At 31.1% G+C, this 27,975-nt stretch overlaps 1 long non-coding RNA gene across 1 annotated transcript in view; it reads right to left on the bottom strand.

The window, feature by feature from the left end:
* The window catches only part of LOC142329368 (uncharacterized), a 533,988-nt gene that overhangs the window by 397,208 nt on the left and 108,805 nt on the right, over positions 1–27,975 (bottom strand). The window contains exon 3 of the long non-coding RNA XR_012757481.1: positions 17,576–17,606. This is a non-coding gene — a long non-coding RNA (uncharacterized LOC142329368). The remainder of the gene's footprint in view (positions 1–17,575; positions 17,607–27,975) is intronic.

Here is a 27,975-nt window from a genome sequence, read left to right as displayed (position 1 = left end):
ATAAAACGGAAAATTTCTATATTTACATAAAATACGTCTGATTAACTTGATAAATAGTACGGCGAATTTATTAAAAAGACCAAAACCTATTCAATTAATCATTAAATTTCTAGCACTTTTCGTTAACATTCACACATTATCGAAAAAAACAAGTTTTTTATTTAACCAAACATTAAGAAATCTATCTTTTTATATTTAAAAAAATTGCTGTAGTTGTTGTCATATATAAGAATCCTCTAATTTTGATTATAAAAAACTATATATTAAATAATAAAAAAAAACAAAGGCAATACAACAGTAAGTGAAAAATCGCATTGTCAGAACGTTTAAAGGAAAAAAATCAAAAAAAATCACAAAATAAATTTAAGGAGAAAGATTTATTGATGAACACATCATGTGGAAAATTTGTGTGAAAAAAAATATCAAACGATGAGGTGATAAATTTAAATGAAAAGCTTCTGCTGCGAAAAACTGGAAATGTTAGATGAAGAAGTCCTTTTAAAGAAAAAAAGGGAGAAAGATAAATAATTTTTTAGCTAGTCCATCTCAAACTAAGCGACTGAAGAATGTGAATGAAAACTACAAAATATTTAGTAAATACAATGAAAAAGTAAAGAAGAATAAAGAAAAGAAATGAATTTATGGAAAAAAGAAACGGATTCTGCATAATGCTAATTACCAGAATTTAGGTGGCATTGCGAGCGTTTCAAACACGGTGGCATAGCCCACTAGAACTGTAAATAAAGGGTAACAGCAAAAAACATATAAAAAAATATATATGAAAGACCAGACGTGCAGAGGAATATGGAAAATAAAGGGAAAATAGTGTTTTCATAGTTTTTCGTGTTCCTTGAAATTCCACAGTCGTTTTTGATTTTGCCTTTAAGAATATTATTACAAAAAAGATATTCTGCGTTTGTATTTTTTTTTTAAATAAACTTTTTTCCAAAATCAATATTAAAAAGAAAACAAAACAAAATTTTCTTTATCCTTTTCAAAGAGTATAAATATACAAATAATATTGTCCAAAATAATTACATTGACAACTTTTTAATTAATTTGGAAATTAAAATTTTTGCAAAAATAAACCGTACTAAAATGTAAAATAAAATATTTTTCAAAAGCATACTTGTAAAAGGTTTTCAGTCGTTTTAGTACGCGGCCTTCCTTACTGACCGGTGTTGTTTTCAAGTTGGTATCAGTTTAAGTTACGGCTGGCGGTTATTTAATTAAGCAACTCGAATTAAGAATAAGGTCGAAAAGTGCGAGCGATTTGAAACGTGTCCGTTCATTCAGTATACAACGTTGTTGTATATTTTTATACACTTATATAATTCTAAATGTTCCACAAGATGTTAAAATGTTAAACACACATCTAACACCTGTTGTCAGCAATGTGAAAACGGCAGCACCGACGATGATTACATCCAAACACGACAGAAAAAGTTTCGAAATTCTTTTTTATTATACAATTTGGTTCGTTTTGTAGTTACAAAGGTAAAATTTGGCAACGTAGACCGTGTGTTATGAACAAGAAATTAAGCCTTCTATGATAAAAGAATGCTATTTTTTAATTTTTTATTTATTTTTAAGACACTCATATTTTATTTAATATAGTTTCAAATATTTATTTGTAAATATCAATGTATTACTTTCATTTTTTTTTAAATAATTTATTTTTGACGATTTAGATTTAAATATTAAGGAGTTGATTTTTTTTTAATGTTATCCAAGACACGGTGAAAAAAATATTTCTATAGTGAAAAAATAAACGGGAAAATTAAATAAGTTATAATAATAAAAAAATAAACAAACGATGAATAAAGAAATAAAAAAGAAGGATCAAGAACACAACCTATAATATAGTATATGTAATTCAATGCAGTTGAACCACGACGAAATGCAACTGCATTCGAATGCAATACACAATACTAAACAATACAATACAGTATAATAATACAATAATATAATGCAATTCAGTACACACGATTCAATTAAAATTCATCTGAGTCAGCTTAAAATGAAAAAAGAAGTAAAAAAAATAAAGAATATAAATATATAAAGAAATGTTTATAATAATGTGTGTAGTGCGTGCTCCTTATGCGCACGGCAGTTGTTTATACTATTTAAGAGTTTTCCAAGAATCTAAACATCAATTATAATAATGGTTTCTACTATTAATACTACAACAACATTAGTAATTTAATGGTATGCCACTAATATTACATTACAATATTATATGCTGGTGGTACGTATCGCTTCGTATACCGACCAAGCCCTCAGACTGTATACTGTACTATAATGAATAAATATAGCCTTAATAATGATCACACAATGCAATGTACCATATAAACACAAACGAACGAGCCAGCTATGCGCGCGAGCGAGCGCCCATATGCAAGCACACACACATTCGCGCGCACAGGAATGGATTAAACCGTACATTACATTTGCAATTTAAAAATTAACGTTAAAAAAATTCTTTACGACGTTTCAAGATACAAATATTTGAATTAAAACAGAATGCAAGATTCTGATTAGATAAATACGTAGTTTGTTCAGAAAAAAGGTTGCACATTTTTCTATCAGATATAACTTACGTCAATGAACCTCGAATATTTACGAACATTAGGGCGATAACAGAAAAACCGATCGCCATTTTTGTAGGTGTTTATTCTTGTTAAAAAAAAAAGCTGCAGTCTGGAACCCGACTGAGAACTCAATACTTTTGTTTGTACCTTTTTCTCAAAAACTGATAACTTCTCATTTTTGTAATTGGATTTGGTACACTCTTGATATATTTTTAATGTACTTCGAATTTAAAATTATTATTTTTATTTATTAACATATTTATAATTTATAAAAATAAAAAAAATTAAAAAACCCACTACGAAAGGTGATCCTTTAAAAAGAGTGAAATAATTAAATAAACTGAATTTTTACCTTATAATCCTCTGTGACAATGTTTTTAAGACAACAAAATTTTGAAATTCTGATTAACCGTCTAGCGTGACTATGATGATAACTGAAGTTTACTATGCTACCTCAGAACACGGGTGTTTGGTGTCCGCAGTTTGATGAATACCGCCTAGCTTGCTCGGCGATTACCAGACCGCTCAGCGTAGAGAACATTATCGCCTTGTTCCGGAGCCCCAAGAGTTTTAATACAATTGCAGGGTTCTTCAGGAGAAGAATCGAGGGGCTCAGGGATGAGGGACAGCCCTCTGCGGTGCTGCCGTTCTCACGTGCTTGCACGAGTGGGCGGTAGCGATGAGACACGGGGACTCTCGTACCCCCCGAACGAAAAAGACCGAGTCCCGGCGGGGAAGCCCCACTCGGGGTGTCCCCCGTTACAGACATTCGCATAAAGACCGAGTCCCGACTCCCGGAGTGGGGACTCAGGGACGGCATAGCCGGGTCTGGTGGATCCTATTCTTTTTGGGTTTGAGACGGGCGCAAAGTGAGATCTAATCGGCGGGCCGAGATTTGGAGGCTCGTTAGAGTAAAGGACACTCCCCTGGGCTATGTAATACTTAACTGCAGGATCCGGCCCGAGGAAGGAAAAAAAAGCTTACTATGCAGTCTACGGGTCACGCACGACGGTCAATCAAAATCTTACATTTTATTGTCTTAAAAACAATATCACAATGACACAGAGGATTATAAGGTAAAAATACAATTATTCAATTATTTCACTCTTTTTAAAGGACCACCTTTCGTCGTGGGTTTTGTAAAATTTTTAATTTTATTTTTTAATTATTACTTTTTAAAGATAGTAGAGGCCTGTACCCAACAATGTGACGTTTATAGGCTGATGATAAAAGTTTAGTATGTTTGACCGGCAAAAATTATTTAATAATCCACGTAGAAAGACTTGTTTTCCTGTTTAGCCATGGGGAATCACCGTGAGGTATTACTTCAGATGATGAATGAGGATGAATATGTATGAGCTGAAGTGAAGTGAAGTCTTGTCTTGTACAGGTCGACCATTTCTGAGATGTGAAGTTAATTGAAACCCAACCACCAAAGTAAAACGAAACGGATTCAAATCCGTATAAAAGCAATCTGCCTTTACTAGGATTTGAACGTTGGAACTCTAGATTTCGAAATCAGCTGCTTTGCGAAGACGCGTTCACCACTATATCAACCCAGTAGTGGGTAAATCGGTTCGAATCTGACTTCATCTCCCTTTTTTTAATTTTTTTTTTTCTAATTTAAATACATATTGGTTTATTAATAATTATTAACCTGTGATTGCAAAAAAAAATTGCAATAAATAATATTTAATAATCACAATAAAAAAAAATATCAAAAGTTATTAATGAAATATTATTTTATGTACTTTTCATTTTAAAAGAATGTGTATATGTAATTATTAGGCGTAAAAGGAAGTCATGTTACTCCATCAGATTTTTTGCTAAAATAACAATAATGGGGAATATATTCCTTGATATGTTAAAAGGATATGCAACGCCACAAATTCCATTTTCCGTTTTCAGTTAGAAAGTAAAAGTTAAAATAGATCTACCTAAGATTCTTTGATATATTTTGCGTGTCCGTAAAATAATAGTGGTGTTTTAAATGGTTACAGCTTCGGAAAACAAAGCGTTGTAAAAAAATGAACTGTACGTTAAATGAAATAGAAACACTCCAAGTTAATGTGTGGAAAAGCTAGCGAAATTCCATTTTCCAGTTAGTCGTCATAATTTTTAATTAAGGCAAAATTAGCTCGTCCTAATTTTGCCCAAATGATCAGGATTTTTTTAATGAAACATTTCCTCAGCGATTGGTCTAACTACGAGAGTGGATTGTATGGCTCCTATGATCCACACCTTACTTCCTTGGATTTATGTTTTTGGGGTTATATAAAATTTAATGCAGCGCCCCCTAACGGCTTATAACCGTAAAACTAATCTAAGAACATGTTCTACGGTGATACCTACGTGATGCAAAAAATCGGTCCAGCCATTTTAGGAAACACATCTACCCTGGTGGCCTATAACCGTAAAATATGTTTAAGAACCTGTTCTGAAGTGATACCTATGTAATGGAAAAATCTCATCGAAATCGGTCCAGTAGTTTCTGAGGAAAATGGTAACAGACAAACACAAAACGCACATACCGTAAAAATAAAAAAAAGTACGTTGAATGTATCGTAAAGGTTTCAAACTTCATTATACTCGTATCTTGATTTGAGTATTTATTGAGAAAATTGTAAGGAAATCTGACACAAATCAACCGGCCTAAGCCAAATCACTTTTTCACTCAGGAAAAACTTCAATTTTTTCAGAATTTCACGATAAAATCTCGTGTGACTTTAATATAATTTTAGCATGTACATTTTTATCTATAATATAACATTCCAGCAAATACTTTACTTCTTACGGCCAATTTTCACCGACATATTTATTCATACGATGTGGGTTGAAAAATTCTAGTGTCAAACGAATTTCTCAAAACATATTTATACGGTTTCCGATAAAAGAATAAACATATTTACCGTTATACGTAATACTAAGTGTTTGCACATTTTAACGTTTGCGCATAATTTTCATATAATTAATATTAAAATGAACTTAAAAATATATCTATTGCATCGCCCCCTGACGGCTTATAACCGTAAAACTAATCTAAGAACAAACATACAGGCATGTATAAAGTGTACAAACATTAACAATTTACAGGTTCCAATTTCGTGTGTACGTGCTCCTTATAATTTGGTCCGCTTGCATAATATTCGTGGTGAGAGGGACATGTTCGAACATGCATGAGATACGGTTTGAAACACGCCGTGCTCTCAGAAGAATAAAGGGAACAAAGGATTGCTGAATGTCAGTTTGGTTTCGAATCCGAAGCGTGCGTCTGATGCTTTTAGTTAAGTTTTTAAAATCATTGTTTCGTTGAAAATAATAATGATTTAGGTTTGCTTTTTTAGTGTGCGGTTAAACGGTGTATCTATTTTTATGCAAAATGAATAAATTTGTGAAAAAACGAATGGGCCATCTATATATAGTGAATCGATTGGTAAAAAGACAAGATTGTACCATGACACTTATTTAAATTACGGTTTCACCTTGTTGGATGGAAAGCCACAGTACGTTGTTTTCTTTCAAGTCCTCTCCGAAGAAAGTATGAAGTCATCAAAATAAATTCGACACGTGGAAAATAAACATCTGGATCGTAAAAGCAAATCCTAAAAATATTTTGAAAAAAAAATTACATACTTTGAGAAATCAAAAAGCTTCTATTTGTAAAACAAGCCATACTGATAAAAGTACACTTGAAGCATCTTATTTCGTAGCATTAAGAGTAGCTAAGATGTCCAAACCCCATACAACCGTAGTGATAGACGGTCAGTATTTTAACTGGCGTGAAAGAAGCAAAAAAGACTGAAAAAAAATCCCGATTTCTAACGACACAGTTTCAAGGTGAATCGATGTCACGCTGCCGATGTTCGCAATTAGATAATTCAGCAAGTGAGTTCAAGTGAATATTTTTCGTATTCATTTGATGAATCAACAGATTTGACAAACATTTCACATTCTTATGTTTTGTGAAATCAATGCGATAGAGACATATCGATCAAAGAAAATATGTTGTTTTACAAATCAAAACCTGGTTACGCAAAAGGGCAATGTCTTTTTGATAGATTTTATGAAGCTACTAAAAACTATAATACAGATTGGACAAAATATATTGCAGTGTGTAGTGATGATGCAAAGGCGATATCAGGAAAGAATAGAGGATTTCGGAAAAAATTAAAAGATCGACTTATACCAAAGGCGAAATCGACGCACTGCTTCCTTCAGAAACATACTGTCACCACAAAACTATGCCGAAAATCTCAAAGAAATTCTTTGTAAAGCTGTAAAAATGGATAATTTTATTAAAAGTCGGCCATTATAGAGTATGCTGATTGCTAAACTATGCGATTAAATGGGCGAAAAGAAAAAATCTCTTCGTTTCCCAACAGAAGTCTGATGTTTATCGATAGGGAAATATTAACCGGTACTGGGATTGTGAGATGAATTAATAAAAATTTTCCAGGATAAAAAATACCATTCTCAATGTTTTCACAGAATAATGAGCATTTGCTGCTGTTGGCCTACTTAACTGATGTATTTTCGCATTTAAACGATTTCAATTTGAATTTACAAGGACGTGATAAAAACATTTTATTATTAACAAGGTTCATACTTTCATTAAGTTTGATATTTTGATTATTCGCCTTCAAAGCAAAAATTTTGATATATTTTCATTCACTTCAAATTATAATGAGAAAAATTTGGATTAGAAGACACTATTTAGAGAAGACACTATTATTCACCACAGTTTGGATAAAAATTCAGTCGGTGGAGAATTCCCGGAAGATAAAAATGATTTCTCGAAGAGATGGGTGTACTGAATCCATTTACTGAAAACGTTCTTGCTGCTAAATTACCGGTTGAGATTCACGACCAGTACATCGAAATGTCTCCCGATAAAACGATAAAACTACAATTCACATCTGAAGATTTAGACACGTTTTGGCTTGCTTGTTGAAGTGAATATGGAAATTTAGTCACAGAACCATCAAAAATATTAATCTCTTCTGCCACGTTTTACCATTGTAAAAAAAGTTTTATATAGGAATAGGGTTTTTATATATAAATCGTCTTTAATCACTCGAAAACCATTTTTTTTCTATGTTTCTATCATAGATCTACGTATGGAGAAACTTTTAAATGAAAAACAAACGCAACCATCTCATTAATTTATTTTCTTTAAATATGCAGTTATAAATGTAAGTAAAATGTTTATAATAAATGATTTTTTTTCTCATAAAATGACCATTATTCTTTACGTGTAAATTTATAGGCTAATTTCGAACCTCCAAGTTAAGAAACGCTGATGTATACTATTTATTTTTCCAAAAAACGTTTTCCTTTACATTATCAGAAAGAAACTTAATACAGAATTATAGTCGACAAATCGATTATGATGAAGAAGACTTAAAAATAAGTAAAAATAAAAATTCATCAAGTTTGGAGTCGATTAAAAATTTGTTTCGGTCTACAGCTCTTCCAGTTATCTAGGCTGCTACTTTAGAAATACGTGTTAGTAAAATCTGATGTGGACAGCACATAACTTCATTGCACGTTTATTATTACATTTACACATTTTTTTTTTAAACAAAAAGAACATAAAACTTTATATCATTAAAAACTTCTGATACTTTCATTTTTTTTTTTTTAAATTTTTTGTTATTTAATTATTATTCATCGTATTTTTTTTTACAGTGACAAGTTAATAATTTATTAATAAATCGATATATTTAAATTTAAAAAAATATATAAAGTTTGATTCAACCCGATGTGCCTTCCTTCCCTAGAATCCAAACATTTCATTAATTAAAAGTTTTATTTGGCTATAACTCTGGAACCAATGAAAATAAGTACTACTTATATAACGTTGAAAAGCTCTCAATGAGGGCTAATTACTGCACTTAAGAAAACCCAAATCCAAATTTTCTGGATTTTGGGCTTGTTTGGACACTACTGTTCCATTCAATTGCAATCAAAAGGGGAGGTGCACAACTAGATACTACAATAATTCTAAATCCAAAATTTCAACATCCTACTGCTAATCGGTTTTGAGTTATGCGAGATACATACATACATACGTACAGACGCCACGCCGAAACTAATCAAAATGGATATTTCCGTTGAAATCTGGAAATGTTTCGCAATCACAATACTTTACTACGTCAAGTAGAAAAAAAAAAATCCGATTCTTAAACGAATTTTTCGAGGAAAACTTACGACAGGTTCCGAATTTTTAAACAGACCTTTTCCAACAAGTTTTATATTTTATAATTCCAAGATTAAAAGACACTTTTTAAGGTGATGTTTACAAATATATAACATAAAATAGAAGGTAAGTTAGAAGAATCGACTCTGAAATGAAGCAATCAGAATTAATACTTTGAATCAATAAATTCTAAGATATCTAAGAAAGATTATTCTAGTCACCTGACTCAACGGAGAAAAGCGACGTCAATCTTCTAAACCAACCGTTTAAGATATTATTTTCACAACAACATGCGTAAAAATCTACATTTCACAGACTCCTTTTTTACGTAGTATGAACTAATGGTAAATCCCAAGCACTACGTCGAGATTTCAGAACAAAAATAAGTAAAATAAAAAAAACAAGGATCGATTTATACGCCAGAGATTAAATTAAAATGTTCAACTTTTCTTACGAGAGTAATTTTTGAAGTAAGAATCGTTCTTATAATATTAATTACAAATCCTTTGGAATGCAATCCGGTCGGGAACGTACTTCAAATTTTCTGTGACGCTGTCGGTTAACTTCAAGCTCTTGAGCGCATCTGACGGTTTTTTCTGTAGCATTTCATTATCCACGTCGACCTTTCAACCCGCTGTTGCGACCGGCGATTCATCTTTTAAATGCAGATAAACATTCATCGATAACTATTTCTAATTTAAGAAGAACCGTGATGAACGAGACGAATATGCGGAATTGTGTCGGTTATTCGACGAAGAGAGAAGCAATATTCACGATACGGATGTTCATTAACCATCGCGATATTTTCGAGGAAAGACATTCTTGATCGACTATCCTCGCCGAGGATAAACCATCAACGCAGAAAAAAATAGTGGGAGACCTTAAATAGGTTTTAGAAACAAATGTTTGGCGTGGCCCGCTCACTAAGAGGTCTCTACTATAACGGACGTCACGCTGCTCGCAAGATAAAACCCTAGTATATACAGACACATCAGAGTATATCTCCTGTATAAGTTCTCGAGTTACAATAAATTATTTATTAATTTACGCCAAAATATTCTTACTTAAAAAAAAACGTCTGTCGTCGTTTAATCTAAATGTGAATTAATACTTTTTTAAAAAAGAGTAATAGAATATTGAACGATTGGACAATTTTTTTTTAAATTAGTTTTTATTACTGAAGACAACCTTTTGTTTCCATTTAGGATCTTGTTGTAAGCTTTTTAGATTTGGAGTACTATCTGGCACGTTTCACGGGTACAGATGAGTCGTACATTTATAATGTAGTTTGTTCAATCGGTTTTCACGTATAGATTTAGTCTAGGTTTAACAAGGATTACTAATTTAGGTCAACGCTCTCAGTCAAATCGTGATTGAGCCCGTTTGCCGAAATATTTTTTAATATATCCTTTTTCTTCGCCATTCACAAACAAGTCGATCACGAATTGATAGGTAGATTCTGTTTCATACGTTTTAAAATACTCAGTTAAAACATTATTATAAATCATATTATCGATTTACATAAACACATACATTATTAAAACTAAACACGGTTACATACTTTCTCAGGAATATAAATTAGTAGCGTGTTGAGTTTCCACAATCATTAAATAAACGCTAGGTATATGTTCAACAAAACTGTTGCAATAATTTAAAATCGACTTTATCTGCATCCAATTTCTCTTTAATTCTTAAAAATTATATTTAAGTTACACACCGCGTCGATTTGTATACCAGAATAATGCGCTTAAATCTATTGTGATCAATCGTAAAACTTATAGTCAATAACGGTTAAAAACACACATCCGAGATAATAAGACAAAATAGCATAATATTTGTTAAGAATAAATGGATAACCAAAAAAAAAAAAATTGCATCCAAATAGAATATGGATAAATAATAAATAAAAGAAAGGTTACAAAAACGTTTGGGTAAAGTTTGAAGAAAGACCGTAAAAGAAATTATCTGTATAAATTAAAGACGTTTATCCCATTATAAAACTGAAATTTATCATTGAATCTGAAAATCTGTTTAGCTTTTATTCTGATGGGTTCCTGTTATTATTTTAATTAAATAGCCAACCAAATAACAGTAAACCAAGCTACGTAATTAGTTTAGCCTAATAAATTAATATGCTACAGTTATTACTGATGCATATAATAAGGTAGAAAAATTTAGCAGCTTAACTGGAGACATCAAGAAAATTTAGTATTTATAAAACCCCCCCGAAGCACATAAAAATAACGGTATATTACAAGCAAAAAATATGAAACAGTATATTAGATACCAATACCGTTTAACAAACAAAATCAGAAAGCCTCCTGTAATTGTAAACATGACAGATGGTGTCAACATTATTATTTTAAAATAGCGTAACTAAGTTAATTATAAAAATTTGTTTATTTGAAGCATAATATCAATCTGTTACAATGACAAATTATTGGAATCGGTTAATTTTTTTATTTTATAATTCTACTTCAACATCTTTTCATCAGTTTTTTATCGTTTTTATTTGACATATTTTTGTAAAACTTTTTTTTTGAAGTTTTGGGTTTTTTTGAAGCCATAAATAATAATTGAACGATAGTTTAACACAGGCTTATAATAATTTTTTTTTCTGTAAAACAAAAGTTTCGTAACATATTATTTTATATAAAATAAAAATAATAAATATTTATTGAAAAAAAAAATTTCTACAATTACTATGAAATCCGAGTAAATAAATACAAAATATTTCCAGTTCTCATAGAAATACATGATTTGGAAGCAAAACATAACGTAGGAAGCTGGGAATTTCAAACTACATTTCGTCTTGATTTTTTCTTGATCCGTACTAACGTTGAAAATGAATAAAAAACGAAAAAAATTGAAGAAACGGCAAATACTTTGCTTGACAACTCGACGGTACAGTAACATTAAATAAGAACTTATTAAAAGAAATTCTGAGAGATTTAATTGGTATTAACTAAGTATGAACATCATGTTGAAACTTTACACATCAAAGTACTATAGAGATATTAAGGGTCAAGATTTGGGTAGCCACTTACTTTCACTCTTAGTAGTATAATCTAATATATAAGTCGGTCAAAAAGTCCTATCTATTACTGAATTAACTCGACGGAATTAAATATATATAAATATATTAATATAAATAAATATATATAAGCTAGGAAACTTTTTTTTATACTATGAATTTTTTCCCATCCTGTTAATTCTCAACCTCTACATCCTGACCCCGTAGGGGAAGACACCCTCCATATGACGGTTGCGATCGCCACGCGGAGATCAAGTGTCGACCCGATAATATCAAGCCGACAAATGGACTTTGTGCGCATAAGTCATACCTAGCACATTCATATCTCAGACGATAACCATCGTCCAACAATCCGCATTGCGGACACATACCAGAGTCCGCCAGACCGAATTTCTGTAGTCTGTTCCACCTACAATTAGAAAGAATTTAGTTTAACATTAAAAACAATTCCAGAAGCTTGTCCAGTCCGGTAACCGAGAGACTTATTTAAATATTTACAGAGATAACGTTATTAAACAAAACGATTCTATTTTTCTATTTTTATAATTTACTAGACGGAAGAAAGTAGAAATAAGTTTTCTACTTAAAATTGGGGGTTGTGATAATTTTTCCATTCTTTTGACATTTGTTTGACCGAAAAAAAAGATCGAACAAAAAGCAGTTGAAAATAAATTTAGTAGAGAGATAAATGTGGTTCAATTTCCCAAGCTTATAATTCTAGATTTATAACAGTTTTTTAAAATGAAAAAGAATTACTAAAAAATCTAAACAGAGTAGAAAAAACCGAAAGAGCACCTGATCAACTGCTTAATTTTGTATAAGTATTTAGACAAGGAATATCCTTAATTCTCACCAAAAATAAATAAATATAATAAAACATCGAAAAATGAAACAAACATCGTTAGGTATTAGAAAAATAAAATGATTAGAAAAAACAAATAAATAAATATAATACTTGAAAACTAAGCTAATGTAATAATATATACTCGTATTTTGCGAGGTGAAAAAAAAAAATTATTATTATAATTAACATTTTTATATGTAATCGGACGATTAGTATATAGCTGCTACAACAAATAAATAATTACAATTACTGTGAAAAAAATACGAATCATCGGATATTTTCAAAAATTGCACCAGTATCCTCAGTTACAACTAAACTTGGCCTAGTCTTAACTGAGCCTACTACATAGCTTCATTGTTAAAACTATATATTACTTGACTGTAGCTAATATTGCATAACCAGCGCCTTCTTAGCCATTGATAACACATAAATTAATCTTGCTGTTTTGAACCAAGTACCGCTTTTCAGTAGGATGAGGACCGCTAGATATATCCGAAAATACGAAATCTTTAGAATGGAATAAAAAACGATTATTAAACAGCTATATTTAAATAAATTTATGAGGGAGTACCTAATGACCATGACCGTAGTTACGGCAGCGTACGGAGAAAAAGGTAAAAGCAAAAACCCTCCTAGTCTATTTGTAATTGTGACCTTCACAGTTACAAATAGTTTCTTAAAAAACATAATGCCATCGTATAACGGTAAAGTACACGTACAATCAATATAATCAAATTAGGATGTGCAAAAAAATAAAATCAAAAATATTTGATAACCTCGCATATCAATTTATTTAAGATTAATTACATTTTACCTAAATCTAATTTAATATTTAAATAAAACTAATAATAATTTTTTTGTGATTATTTTTAAATTAGGTAGATCTTACCTTACTGTACTTTAATTTTAGTGGAAATCAAAAGCTTTTAAGTTAGATTAATAATATGGAATTACTTCCCTGCAAAAAAAAAACTGTCTTACTTAAAGGATAAATTACTTTTTAAAAACCAACAATGAAGTTTCAATCGGTTTCAGTCGGTCAAGCTGTGCAAGTCATTTTTCAAAATTTCTGGCATAGCCAGAAACTTTTTTTTCACTTTGGAGCTGCATACTCAAAGGGTTCGGGCAAAATTAATTTTAAAAAAAATAATCCCTAAGTAGTAATAATAAATTATAAAATTATTAAATTTTTTTTTTCAAAATACAAAGATTCAGAAATAATACTAAATAAACTAAATTAAGAAAAAGTCTACTGCAGTTAAGAAAAAGTCCAAAATCCAAATTTTTTGGATTTTGGATATAAAAACTTCAACTTTTGTAAGAAAAAACAAACGTCCGTCTGACAAAAATAAACTTTTTGGACTTGGGAACATGGAAATAAATTTTTTTCGCAGATTATTTACAATTTATTTAAATATCTTTTTTTAAATGTCTTCATACGGTACAAGAGTTAAAAAAAGACCATTTTTTTAGTTTTTTTTTTTTTTTTTGACTGATCTATATACTTTCCTGTAATAGCTATAGCAGGAACGTAAAAAAGCCTCAATGACGGCATTCCTGATTAGAAAATTAAAAAAAAATTTCGATGCATTGCAAAATACCCCATTTTACGATGTTAAAATAAATCATAAATTCGGATCTATTCAGGAATACTTCACTCTTTTACGTAAACAGAGCTTTCGCTCAATTTAAGATAATACGGGGAGAAAATTAAATAAGTAAAAGAAGGGAGTAAAATATAAGAAAAATTTGATCTATAATACTATACTGATGATGTTTTAAAGTATAGCATTTTCCCAAACGATAATACAATAAAAATTCCTGTGTAATTAAAATTTGAAATACAAAATATCCAAAAAGGTTTAATCTTTTTACAGACTATAGAAGAGCAGGTGGATTTTTCCAAGCTAATTGTACAATATTAAACCAATTTACCAGATTTAATTAAATATCATACTTTTAGAATTTCTCTCATTTTAGGAATCTGAGTGATTTATACTAATTATTTATTTATTACACGTAATGAATATAAAAGTATAATAATAAAAAAACAAAGCATACATACATACAAATACATATATTAGTAATAGTATTCGAATAGCTATCCATAACATTTAATATCATTCTATAGATAGGAAAGGGGCGTTACGGAGGTGAAAAAGAAGTAGGTGCTAATAGAGGGGATGTGGGTGAGAAAATTGCTTTATATGTTTAACGCCCGTGCAATAAAACCGTATTCCAATATCCAGGGACATCTAGCGCTAAAAAAAAAAAAAAAAAAAAAAAAAAAAAAAAAAAAAAAAACCGCAAAAAAAACGTAAATTTCATTCTACGGCATACGTAAAACCCCATAAACCACTAATACTGTCAGCTCGTTTATTAATTAAAACTGACAATTCAAAACGGATGAGAGTTAGAGGTAGAACAGATGAAGTAGGATAGGTTACATAACCATCGCTTTGGCTTCTACCGGCTGGTGTAACGGTGGTGTTGGGTATTGTCGCCGCTGTTAACAGTGACATTATTAGTTTATTTATCAGTTAACCAAATTACTTTAAATGTGTGAAATCTTATATACGTACGAAAATATAATAGACTCGATAAATTTTAAAATATATGAAGTAGAGAGAAATAAAGTAACAATGGCAGCCCAACACAATAATTCTTTTTAAATATAATCGCGTTCGTGGTTTTTCTTTAATCGACGATATATCCTTGAAGCAAAATCCAATTATCCCATTCTACGCTATCCTCAATATTCCATCAATCCTACGCTACTCCTAGTTGCCGATTCACCTCTTTTAACATCTTCTTCTTCATTACCTTCCGACAGGTCTTCCCCAAGGAATATGATTTTTAACAATGCGTCATCAAGATCTATTAAAATGGTACAGAATATTAATTATACAGTATTATAATACTGAAGTTTCTATCTGGAATCGATAGGCGGCTAAGTACCTCACTCCTAAAGTGCAGACGTTCCTTTGTAAAGACCTGCGTTTGGTAAACAAGCTTTTACTCTTAAATTATCACTATAAATGATGATCAAAGAAAAGAACTGAGGAATCGATAAAATTATAATTAATTATTATGGATATGCCTTCTTTTGAGAACATTCCAAAAAAATTTTAAACGACTTCAAAAAAAAAAGAACAAGGTTCTCAGTTCAAACTATAAATAAATAAAAATATATACATATATGTCAGTTGAAGCCCTAACCTTTAACAAAACTGTCATGATTTTTTTTAAATTTAATAAAACAAAAACTCCTAATAGTCCCGGTTGTAAGTTTTCTAGATTAATAGAAGATTTTTTAAATTAAAAATTATATTATCAATGTAGAATAATAATTTTTTTCATTTTTGTCATCACGTAAACTTGGATTATTATTTTTTTTCCTGTTTAGCCTCTGGTAATTACCTTTAAGATAATACTTCAGAGGATGATATGTATGAGTGTAAATGAAGTGTAGTCTTGTACAATCTCAGTTCGACCGTTCCTGAGATGTGTGGTTAATTGAAACCCAACCACCAAACAACACCGGTATCTACGATCTAGTATTCAAATCCGTGTAAAATTAACTGACTTTACTAGGACTTGAATGCTGGAACTCTCGACTTCCAAATACACTGATTTGGGAAGGCGCGTTCACCATTAGACCAACCCGGTGGGTTAAACTTGGATTATTGTGGCATAATGATATATACTACTTGTTGGGCCACCTACCACTCGAACTTATGATACAGTAAAAGTTAGAAAAAAAATTAATTACAAAACTTAAGAGAATTTAAAAGAAAAATATATTCTATATTCCTACACTCATAATGAAACTTTAATATCCCAGAATCCTATCTCGTAATCACTAAAAATAGCTTTCCATCGTTAAACACTTATTTCTTTTTTATTTTTACCGAAGTGGATGATTCTCGCCTTTTAATTTCTCGGGGACGGTTTGTTTTTTATTAATACAGGTAGGGTTTTTACTAGGATTATACACAATTAAAATTAAAATAAATTAAAAGTTTAAAAACATTAAAACAAACTGAAAAATAGTTTAAACGAATAGAAATATTTTAAATTTATTACACTTTTAAAAATTACAAGGATATATTACTTATTCTTAATTTAGTGCCGACATAAAAAGGCAAAATTTAATTAATTGTAAAATATATGTTTTTTTTCTTTCATTTATTCAATTATTTTTCAAAAAGCTTATTTTTACTATTAATATTTCTGTTATATCTATTTATTTTTACTCTTTTTGTATCGACTGTTAACGCTGCTTAACAAATGATATGCAAATTTTGTTTTAAATTCTGATATTCCATAATTTCTAATGAGGCGTTTCTATCTTTGAATTTTAATTGAATATCAATTAGCATAGATCACCGCTTTTTATAAATATCCGTAATATCCGTATTCGTATTCGCTTAGCATACGAATGCTAAGCGTACGTATTCGTACGCTTAGCATAGATCATACGTTAATAATATAATAACGTATGATTATTTGGATTATACATTATTTGTACGAAAATACAAAGAATAAACAAATGAATGAAATATTTTCTGTTTAATAACTAGTCTAATTTAAACAATGGACTTTTTTTACTCGGTTATTTAAATACACATAAGTAAATCGGAAGAACTTTTAATGATAATGTTCTAGTTATATCAAACCAATAAATCCAAGGGAAAAAATCGAAACCGAGTTATATTAATACATTTTAGGGTGGGCTATTATTTCTAGTTGGAAGAGAAAAACTATTCTCTGTTGTATGCAGAATTAACCACACAAAAGTAAATATCCTAATATTATCTCTAATAAACAAATATGTGTACAATAGTAATAATAATCATAAAATACCTAAATAAAGACAAATTATAAAAATCTGAGATAAAACTTACTGTAGTCGATATTACGGTCTGAATAAGGCACCTGAAACAAAACAAATTAGAATATAAAAAGTATGAACAGTAAAAGTTACTTAAATTTAAAAAAGAAAAATTTCTCTTTTTTTTGGTTAAAATATAATATAAAGTAAATCAACGGTTTTACTTCATTGTACGAAGTAAAGAAAGTATTGTGATCGCGAAAAACATTATGTTGTGCTCCTCCCCTTTTGATTGCAATCGACTGAACCAAAAGTGTCCAAAAAAGCCCAAAATCCAAAAACATTTGGAGTTTTTCTTAACTGCAGTAATAAGCCCTCATTGAGAACTTTTCAACGATATATCATAAGTAGTACTTATTTTCACAGGTTCCAGAGTTATAGCCAAATGACATTTTAATTAATGAAATATTTGGATCTTATAAAGGAAGGCACATAGGTTCGAATGAGATGAAAAAATATGAATATAAATAAATTAGCAAATATACATATGTATATTAAATGAAATATCCGTACCGGTAATAAGCGAGCTAACATGAGTCACAAGTCACTCCTAAAAATGACATATCCATGTTTAAGAATAACAAGCAACCCATGCCACGGTTACTAGAAAGTGTAAAGTAAAATGCTTCCAGCTTTTCTTCTTCACCAGACCAAATGTATGATTGCGTACCGAGCTCAACGAAATGAAGGTGATATTCCGACCTACAAATAACAACACCATTCTGTTCACCACAGGACAGTTCAAAAGAGAAAAAAAAAACTACAAATAATGGAGGTGGAAATGTAAATAGCATCCATTAAAACTGAAAATTTTCTCTAAAGAACATTCAAATTAAGGCAATATCCTAAATAATATTAAGATTTTTTAAAAATGTCGATTTTGTCAAAGCATTGTTTAGAATACTACAGATTTATTACGTGCTAATTTAAACATCCAACATAATAACTTTATTATATGCAGTCAAGGAAAATGTGACTCAACAGTATGTAGCAGTTACCCAAAGAGAATATAACTAACCAGATGATAAGGAATATACGTCAATCTGATATAAACCAAACACCATTAAAAAATAAAGTGCGCTACAGCAATTGTTTCGCAATGATGATTGCAAGGCAAAAAACAATGGTTTCAATTTTATACAGTTTATTTTCGACAATCATCAGCAGTTTTTTTTTCAAGCTCTCCCAATCGTTATTTTATAAAGCATACTTTATCAGAATCAATAGTGCGCTCCACGAAAATCTTCCTTAACAGGTAATCAGCACTTTTATTGTTTAAGTGGCCACGAACCCTGCCAACACTTTTACGTATATTTCTGATAATGAGAAGATAAACAGTCGCTTGATTTTTCCAATTATTGAATACTTGAGCAGCGCTTGAAAAATACTACTAAAGTCATAGTACACAACAATATCGTGGTGGAACCTGTCAGTAATGTGTAAAAAAACAATGTGTGTAGTAGACAATTTAGGAAGTACCGGGTATCCGAAAAAGAACTCTAGGGTTTCAAAAACGAATGCAGCACACAATATTGTTTTATGAGCAATCTTGAAGAGAAAACAATTAAGTTTTAGTTCACACATTCTCCGCCATACAGCAGCTGCATTACATTGTTGCATAGACGAATCTGTTGTAATCCTACGGCTTCAGTTCCACGGTGTCACACAAAAGAAAGCAAAGCGCGTGTACTGGTTCGCAGAAACAAAATTGGTGGCTGTCCTACAAAAAAATTATATGCTAGTCTATCGTAGATAATCTCTGAGTGATAAAAAAGCATACGTAAGTGGTGCAAACAATTTTTTTGAGACCTGAAGCTTTTTGAAAGGATACTCACCAGGTAGGCCTAAAACAGGTAGTGAAAACAGAGAAAGAATTTGACGTCTTTCTAACGAAATATAAAACTTCGGTTTGTAGAGTTAATCGGCAACTAAACATTCCTAAAACCATTGTCCATCATGTTCGAAAGCGATTCAAACTTCGTATTTATAAACTGCAGGTACTCGTGTAATTAAACCTAACGATAAGCCACAAATAGTTCAACTCGTAACGACCGTGTTAGACTTCATTTCTGCTGATGAAAAATACGTGCAGCGGATTCTATTTTCTGATGAAGCAACTTTTCATGTTTCACGGAGTCATGAATCGCCATAATTATCAAAATGAGGCCTCAGAAGATCCATCCAAATCGGTGAAATTCGTCCGTAATTTTCCGAAAGTTTATGTATGGTGTAATGTCATGCTAAATCGAATTTTTGGGTATATTTTTCCCCCAAGCAAACTATTACGAGAACAGCGTACTCCCGACATATTAGAAAATTTAGTATTTACGCAGACTGAGAATATAGAGGGGCTAATTTGCAGGATGGAGGCCTTCTAGAACAGCAGAATTTGTGCGTACTGCGTTAAAAGACAGGTTCCCTGAATGCCGGATAAGCAGAGAAGTTCTTAACACTTGGCCTCCGCGAAATACCGATTAGACGCCGATGGATTTCTTTAAACGATGTAAAGACATCGTTTACTAAGAAAAAACAAAGTCACTCGACCATCTGCGCCAAAGAATAACAATCGTGGAAGCGATTCTTGTGGAAATGCATGCCAGAGTGAGGAACGAGATGGATTTTTGGTCTGACGTATCCAGGACTTTAAACGGTGCTCGTACTGAGTTACATTAATAGATAAAAAAAAAACTTTAGACTTAGTTCTTTCATGTAATACAACACATTTGTCATTCTAAATGTAATAAAGTAAATTCAATTTAAATTAACGCGGAGTTCTTTTTCGCACATACGGTATTCGTTTGAAAAGCAAGCCGAATACGTAAACCGTTTGACCCACGGCAAAGGAAAACCTCAATTATATCTGGCACCTAATAAAGAAGTATGTACAACTCCCGTCAGAACAAAAGGTGATTCGCATTGGTTTACTTATAGTTAATCGTGAGAAGCTAACAACGCTCACAATGGAAAGGTAGATAGATAGAGAATATAGCAGCTGTTAGCTCAAGATGAAACCAGAAATATAGGCTAAACTTATACATTTATAGTGGTTATATTAAAACCTGGTGCATATTAAATCTAGAAGAAAATATTTTGCACAGAAGTTCCGTAAACAAATAACTAAGCCCATATAAATAATTAATTAAAATTAACAAAAAACAAAAGTGATAATTTTTTAATTAATTTAACGACCTATTATAACTGTTTACTGAAAAAAGGGGAACCCAATACGCATCATAAATTAAAAAATAAAAACAAAAAAAATTCACTTAACAATGAAAAAAATTATATCAATCACATCGGATGATATTACGTTTAAATGAAAGTTATACACACAAAATACAAAAAGTGTAAATAAAATACACCGCGTATATTGGTAAACGTTAAAAAAAACTGACGATAACTGATAAGAAAACAATTTGAAATTAATTGCATTTCTCGTGGTGTCCAGAATATTACATAAGTAATTATTATTTCACAAAATTCAATTTTCCTAATAACAATAAAAAAAAAACAAAAAAAACGGTATAGTAATGTCCAATTACAGTGGGTACAAATGCAATTTACTTTCAATCATTTCGGATCCAATGGCTGAATGAATGTATTTTAGGACCTGAGGCAAGGCATTTGCTTGTTATCCTACTGCACTACCACAATATATTACAGTTAGTAACTCTACCCGACACGATTGTATATGATATAATATGCCGAATGTTAGTTTATCCATTCAGTTAAGGATACGTAACAATTAAACGAAGATTAATACCTTACAGACTACGGAAACGATTTAGAATAAAATAATAAACAACAAACATGAAAAATATAAAAATTTACTTAAAAATAATTTTGTACGAGTTGATAATAAACGCGATATATATATTCCGAAACCGACTAAAATTGTCTCTTATGCGTTCAGCATACGAAATTCACCAAAAAATGTATCGTTTAAAGAAAACTGAACATTTAAAACAGGTTCCTCCGAAATTTTAAGCTATTAATATTATTTATTTATTTGACTATTACAGATAATTTTATTAATTACACATTCTACATTTATACTCTTACATAAAGAGGAAGAGGGCTTTTGTTTGTTCGGGATAAACAAAAAAAACTACTAAACCAAATAAATAAATAATAATTATAGTATTCTACTAAACCAAATTTTTGACCACGTTCCTTAGCAACACTGAGAAGATATTTAGATATATTTCATCTCGGGAGAGAGGGAGGAAATATATATATATATATATATATATAACTTTAATGAATTGAATTAATGAACTGTAAGTCTCTATCACTGCGAAATAGATTTGAACTGAATGATTCGAATGAATAATATTACAAAAATAATGGGATTAAATTTACGTTAAATAAAGTAATATTAAATAAATTTAAAAAACTTCTGTTTAAAGATTTGAACTGAATGATTCGAATGAATAATATTACAAAAATAATGGGATTAAATTTACGTTAAATAAAGTAATATTAAATAAATTTAAAAAAATTCTGTTTAACAATAAAGGGCTTGGCTTCCGTGAAGGGTGATGCGAGGTTGAGGATGACGCACGTGTTGATGGGAGGTGATGCGAGCACCTCGAGCAAGTCTAGACCGATCATCACTATCGACTGGTAACAAACGGCGTGCCCCTGGGGCGCTGTTTTTGGGAAGTGAGATGGGGTGCTCTTGTAATATCTTGCAAGCAATCGCCCGATTTTAAAAATTCAGGCGTATCTGTTAGTAGATTGAAGTTTAACTTTTGCACGCATCAGATACACTCTCGATCTAACAGGATACATTCGTGTTACCCCAGGGAAGGTTTTAAGCCGTCGACCGAGGTCCTAGCTCCCTTGCAGGTTAAGATATTAAAAATATTCATTATTTCTTCGCCCCCCAAAGAGGGTGAATTAAAGATACCTATTAAGGAAAAAGTATATTAATCCTTTTATTTCATTATTATCTGCCACCGTGGCAAAGAAATAAGTTACGAACTTTTCGTCGTCGTAGGTGTGTGTAACTTTAATTACCATCGTAATTATTATTCTGATTGTCTCCGTGGTGCGAGTGGTGGTAGCGTCTCGGCCTTTCATCCGGAGGTCCCAGGTGTAAATCCCGGCGGTCAGGCATGGCATTTTCACACGCTACAAATCATTCATCTCATCCTCTGTAGTAATACCTAACGCTGGTCGCGGAGGTTAAAAAAAAGAAAAAAGTTACTATTATTCTATATTTTATAATTTGGTTTCTTTGTCAGGTTTCTATAAGGCCTGAAAACCATAATTATTATCAGTATTATTATCACAACCATGAGGATAATGTACAGTACGGATGTCTAGCCTTCTAGGTAAAATAATTTAAATAATTTAGTTTGGAAAATTTTTTTGCTCCACTACTCGAATTTAGATCCGAATTTCAAAAGGTTATTAGCAAAATACGTAATATATTTTATACAAAGATTTCATTAATTTTTTTAACTGCATTCCTAAAAAATAACTCTTACTATCAGTTTAGGGGGAAAAACTGCAGAAATGAATATTTTAAATTTAGCAATTAGTTACGAATCCTTATTAATTAATTAAAATTTAAATATATAAGCATAAATATGTATATTATAAATATAATACACTAACTAAAAGAAATTAAATATAAATTCATTTGTACGCATTTAGAAGTGAACAATAGGAATATCATTATGAAAACCAAATTCAGAGAAAGAAATACTTAAAGCTGAAAATTTACATGATTTTGTTTTATTCTTTACCGAGTTATAAGATAAAAAGTAGCTCTATAATTTTAAGGTGTTAATTATAATTATTTTTTCATAAAAAAATATCTGTTCTCAAAAATCTCTGCGGGTATCGTGTTGGAGAAAGCAATGAGCGTACTCTGGTTTCATGAAAGCGGATCTGTTATTATTGTTCGTAAACGTTTTCGTTTAGAGTACGACCGTGATTCTCCTAATAAAGACTCTCTTAAACGTTGTTGCAGCAGTTTAAGGAAACAGACCTCCCGTCTCCGAAGAAGTCGTGAATCGAGTAAGAGAAACTTTTCAGAGAAACCCGGATAAATCGATTACTAGTGCGAGCTTAGAACTGGGAATACCGCATTCGACAATCGTGAAAGTTCTGTACAAGCCCCTAAAATTTCACGAACACAAAATTAAGTCGGTGCATGTAATTGAAGATGATGAACCACGCCGGTACAATTTTCAGCGTGACATTCTCGATAAAGCGATATACGTTTATAGAAAAGCTAATCACTGACGAAGCTACCTTCCACGTTTCTGGTCACGGAACCCGTCACAATTGTTGAATTTGGGGTAGCGAGAACCTTCATGCGATCCGACAAACACAACGTGATAGCCCGAAAATTACCATTTAGTGTCTGATGACTGCTTATGAAGTAATCGGGTCATTCTTCTTCGCCGAGCCAACTAACGCTTGTTACCTAGACATGTTACAGGAGAGCCATTACCACAAACTGAAGATCGGCAATCTAACGTATACCTCCAACAAGATGGCACACCACCGCACTGGGGTTTGCATGTTAGAAACTACCTACATGAACGATTTCCTTCACGTTGGATCGGGCGTGATGGTCCAATTACCTGGTCCCCTGATGTTACACCTCTCGATTTCTCTCTATGGGAGTGTGTCAAAGACAGTGTACGCAACAGAGTCAACATTAGTGATCTAAAAAGAAGACCAGAAGGTGTAATTAATGGAATACCTCCAGATATTCTTCGTAATGTGTGGCGAGTAATTGAATATCGTTTAGACATTTCACGCGCCACAAAAGTATTCATGTGGAATTTGTTTGAGGTTAATAAGTTTTATAATCAGAACCGTTTGAAATTCCCTAGTCAATAATAAAGCACATCGATATTTAATTTTTTTACATCTAAAATGCGCTGAATAATTTACGATCATCTGTATAAGTTAGAATAAAAATCACGACAAAGCGTCTAATGAAGCATTATTCAATGTTTTATAGCAGTAAGCAAACTACAGCTGCATTAAAATATATAATACTTTAAACATTTCATTAAAAGTCCTACCATTAGTTTTTATACGATAATAATATACAAATCAACAATAAATTAGATATTATAATAATAATTTAAGAAAAAAAAAAGTTACATTAATATGTTGTCATTTCAATACATGTTGTTGGAGATACATCTTTAACAGTACTTTCATAAAAAAGTTAATTTAAAAAAAAAAATTTAACGAGTAATAAACTTAAATAGCATTCTGTGTTATTAACAAAAAGCTTTCACGCAATTAATAACAAATAATGACGTAAAAATCTGACAAATTAACACAGCAATTTTAAATTTAATTTATTAACTCTCTTAATTAAAAGAAAAAAAAAGAATTATTAAAGAACTAATAAACGCGATCTTCAATATAAAGAAAGATCTTAATACGGGATTAATATCTTCATTAAATTTTTACTGATATGTGAATTATATAGTTATTATCTAATATATAATTCCGAAAGTTCGTTTGTAATACCATCACGCGAGCGAGAACCAATCGACCGATGCCTTTCAAATTTGCAGGATACATTCGTATTACCCTATGGAAGGTTTTAAGCCGTAGACCGAGATCCTAGACCGTTCTATGTTGTATTACTACGTTGTATTATTATGATCCACCGGGATGATCTAATAGTGAACACGTCTTCCTAAATCAGCTAATTTGGAAGTCGATAGTTCCAGCCCTTCAAGTCCTAGTAAAGGCAGTTACTTTTATACGGATTTGAATACTAGATCGTGGATACCGTTGTTCTTTGGTGGTTGGTTTCAATTAACTACACATCCCAGGAATGGTCGAACTGAGACTGTACAAGACTACACTTCATTTACACTCATACAGATCATCTTCATTCATCCTCACTGAAGTAATACCTGAACGGTAATTCCCGGAAGCTGAACAGTAAAAAGAAAGACACTACTATTCCGTCTTTTGTAACTTAGTTCCTTTTCAGGTTTCTATAAAGCTTAACACTATAATATATTATTTATCAGTATTATTATCACAACTATCAGGGTAACGAACAATGCGGAGGTCCAAGGGGCGGAGCCCCCTGGTTAGGGAATGGCTAGCTCTGCGGCACCTAGGTTCGACCCCGTGATCTCCTGCGCCCCGGAGTCCAGGCTTGGACGGTTGGACGAACGAAGCGAACTCCGACCGGGTAGTAGTTTATACATATAGTGTATGTCTCCTATGTGCGCGAGCAAAATTATTGCTAAACAAAATAAAAAATATTCCCTTTCATTAATAAAAGAAATTACTAGTAAAAACGATTCGTGTCAAATAAGAACAAAATTTAGTCCTTCAAATAAAAGTAGATTAATCGATCAATCAAACAAGAAACAACGATTATAAAAAAAAGTAATACGGTCTATACCTGAAAAGAATTATTTATTTATAAAAAAATACACGATAACAGGTGTAAAACCGAAAAAAAATTATAAAATAAAGGAAAACTGTATATATAACGTTATATTATTTATAATGCTGTTGGAAAAAAGATATTAAGTTTGTGGTATATAATGTTCATATATAATACAAAATGTTTGTTAGGCACAGGCTGAAGGAACAAAGAAAACTGAACTGACTGTTGGAAGCGGATGTAATACTAGGTTAAAATAAATCTTTCATATCTTTTAGGGAGGGAATATTTAATATTTAATAATAACACGTTCTCTTTTACTGTTTAATGTTCAACTATTCAGGTAAGTCGGTGAAACTTGTATAACTTGTATCAAGTTATAATCTCCTTCTTTTTGCGTCCCTCTCTCGTCTTACACTCCTTCTCCCTTATACTAAACTCCCTTAAAATCTCTGGGCTCTCTCCCGCCTCGGTTTAAATCTATTTCTTCTCGAATTCTCTCACATTTTTCATTCATACCCGTTACACATCCATATACGCATACAATCCTTTAGTTTCTCACCGTGTAATGTAACAACACTCTTCACCCTCTGTTTCATCATTTATGCATCGATATATCAAGCTATATTAAGGTATACACCCTTCCGTTTATCTTTTTAAATATTTAACAAATTTTGAAAAGGTAAACAATAACCTAACTGAGCGTAAAATAAGTAAAATGCATACGAATATCATTTGCATTTCATAAGAAATTTCATTATAAGACGTCTAAAATTAATAAAAGCGCCTTATAACATTGGAATCACCAAAATTAGTATATTTTTTTAACGATTAATTTGCAAACCTAAAAGAAAAGTAATTTTGAATAATTATTTAACGAAAAGTCCAGGTGCGTGGGGATTTGCAAAATAATAAAATGAGCAACAGTAATCAACAAAAAAAAACAACAAAAAGGCTTGTAAAATACTGAAAACCACTAAATACTTTGGGATATACCGTTGAACCTAATAAAGTTTGAGATAACAGATAATATGGTATATGCCATATGTTTTTTCAAATTTCAATGATTTAATTATGAAATATTTAGAGTACTACTGCGAAAAAGATCAAAATGTTCAATGAAAAATTTGACCCCCTTCTTGATCAAATGCTGTTTTTACACTAAAAATGTTTGGGTTCCATTTGAACCTACTGTACCATTTTACAGCTATATAATAAAAATTTTAATAAAAAGCCTAAAAAAAGAATCGGAAATTACAAAAAACTAATAAATGTTTAAATTCTTAAGCCAGGTCCAACGGGACTTCCTTTTTTTTTTTAAAAGACTCCATGTCATTTACATTTACATGAATATTACATTAAGTTGGAAGAAAATTAAAAAATTGATATTTTAAGTATCGGTTCCATTCAGTCCCCTTGTTTTTTGGGGGCTTAAGAGTTTTTATTTTTTCAGCAAGGCTAAAAGAATACGGTACCGTTATGCCTCATTGTCCTTTGGGGTAAAAAATCAGGCTAAAACTAAAATATGTATATAACGAAATGTTTGACATATTACAACTTTTGTGGTCAACAGGTTTTCAAGATATGAGACAAAAACTGTATTAGAAATAATGTTGAATATCTCTCAATTCCTAAATCCGACAGAAAACTATGGAAATTTAAATAACTTACGTAAATGCATCGTACTATAAAGCTCAATTTTCTACGGTATAAAAAATGTTATACCGTATTTTTATAAGTATATTTTTTGATATAAAAATCTAAATTGGCGAAAAATATCCTTTTCCCTTTTTTAATTAATTTACTTACTCAGTAATAACAGGCTTACGCCTGTTATTTTGTCCAAAAACTCTTACGCCAGAGGATTTTGTTCAAATTTTAATGCCAGTATGTCCTACATATAGAACTTTTTTGAGTCATTTTCAAATTTATGTCGAGCCAGTCCGAAGAGTTTAAACAAAAATACAGGCCAACAAATAACATATATCTTTCGGAAATTTCTATAACTTTGTTTTTTT

The sequence above is a fragment of the Lycorma delicatula genome, chromosome 8 (genome assembly GCF_047948215.1).
Source record: "Lycorma delicatula isolate Av1 chromosome 8, ASM4794821v1, whole genome shotgun sequence".
Classification (NCBI taxonomy): domain Eukaryota; kingdom Metazoa; phylum Arthropoda; class Insecta; order Hemiptera; family Fulgoridae; genus Lycorma; species Lycorma delicatula.
This window is presented reverse-complemented; position numbering and strand designations above follow the sequence as displayed.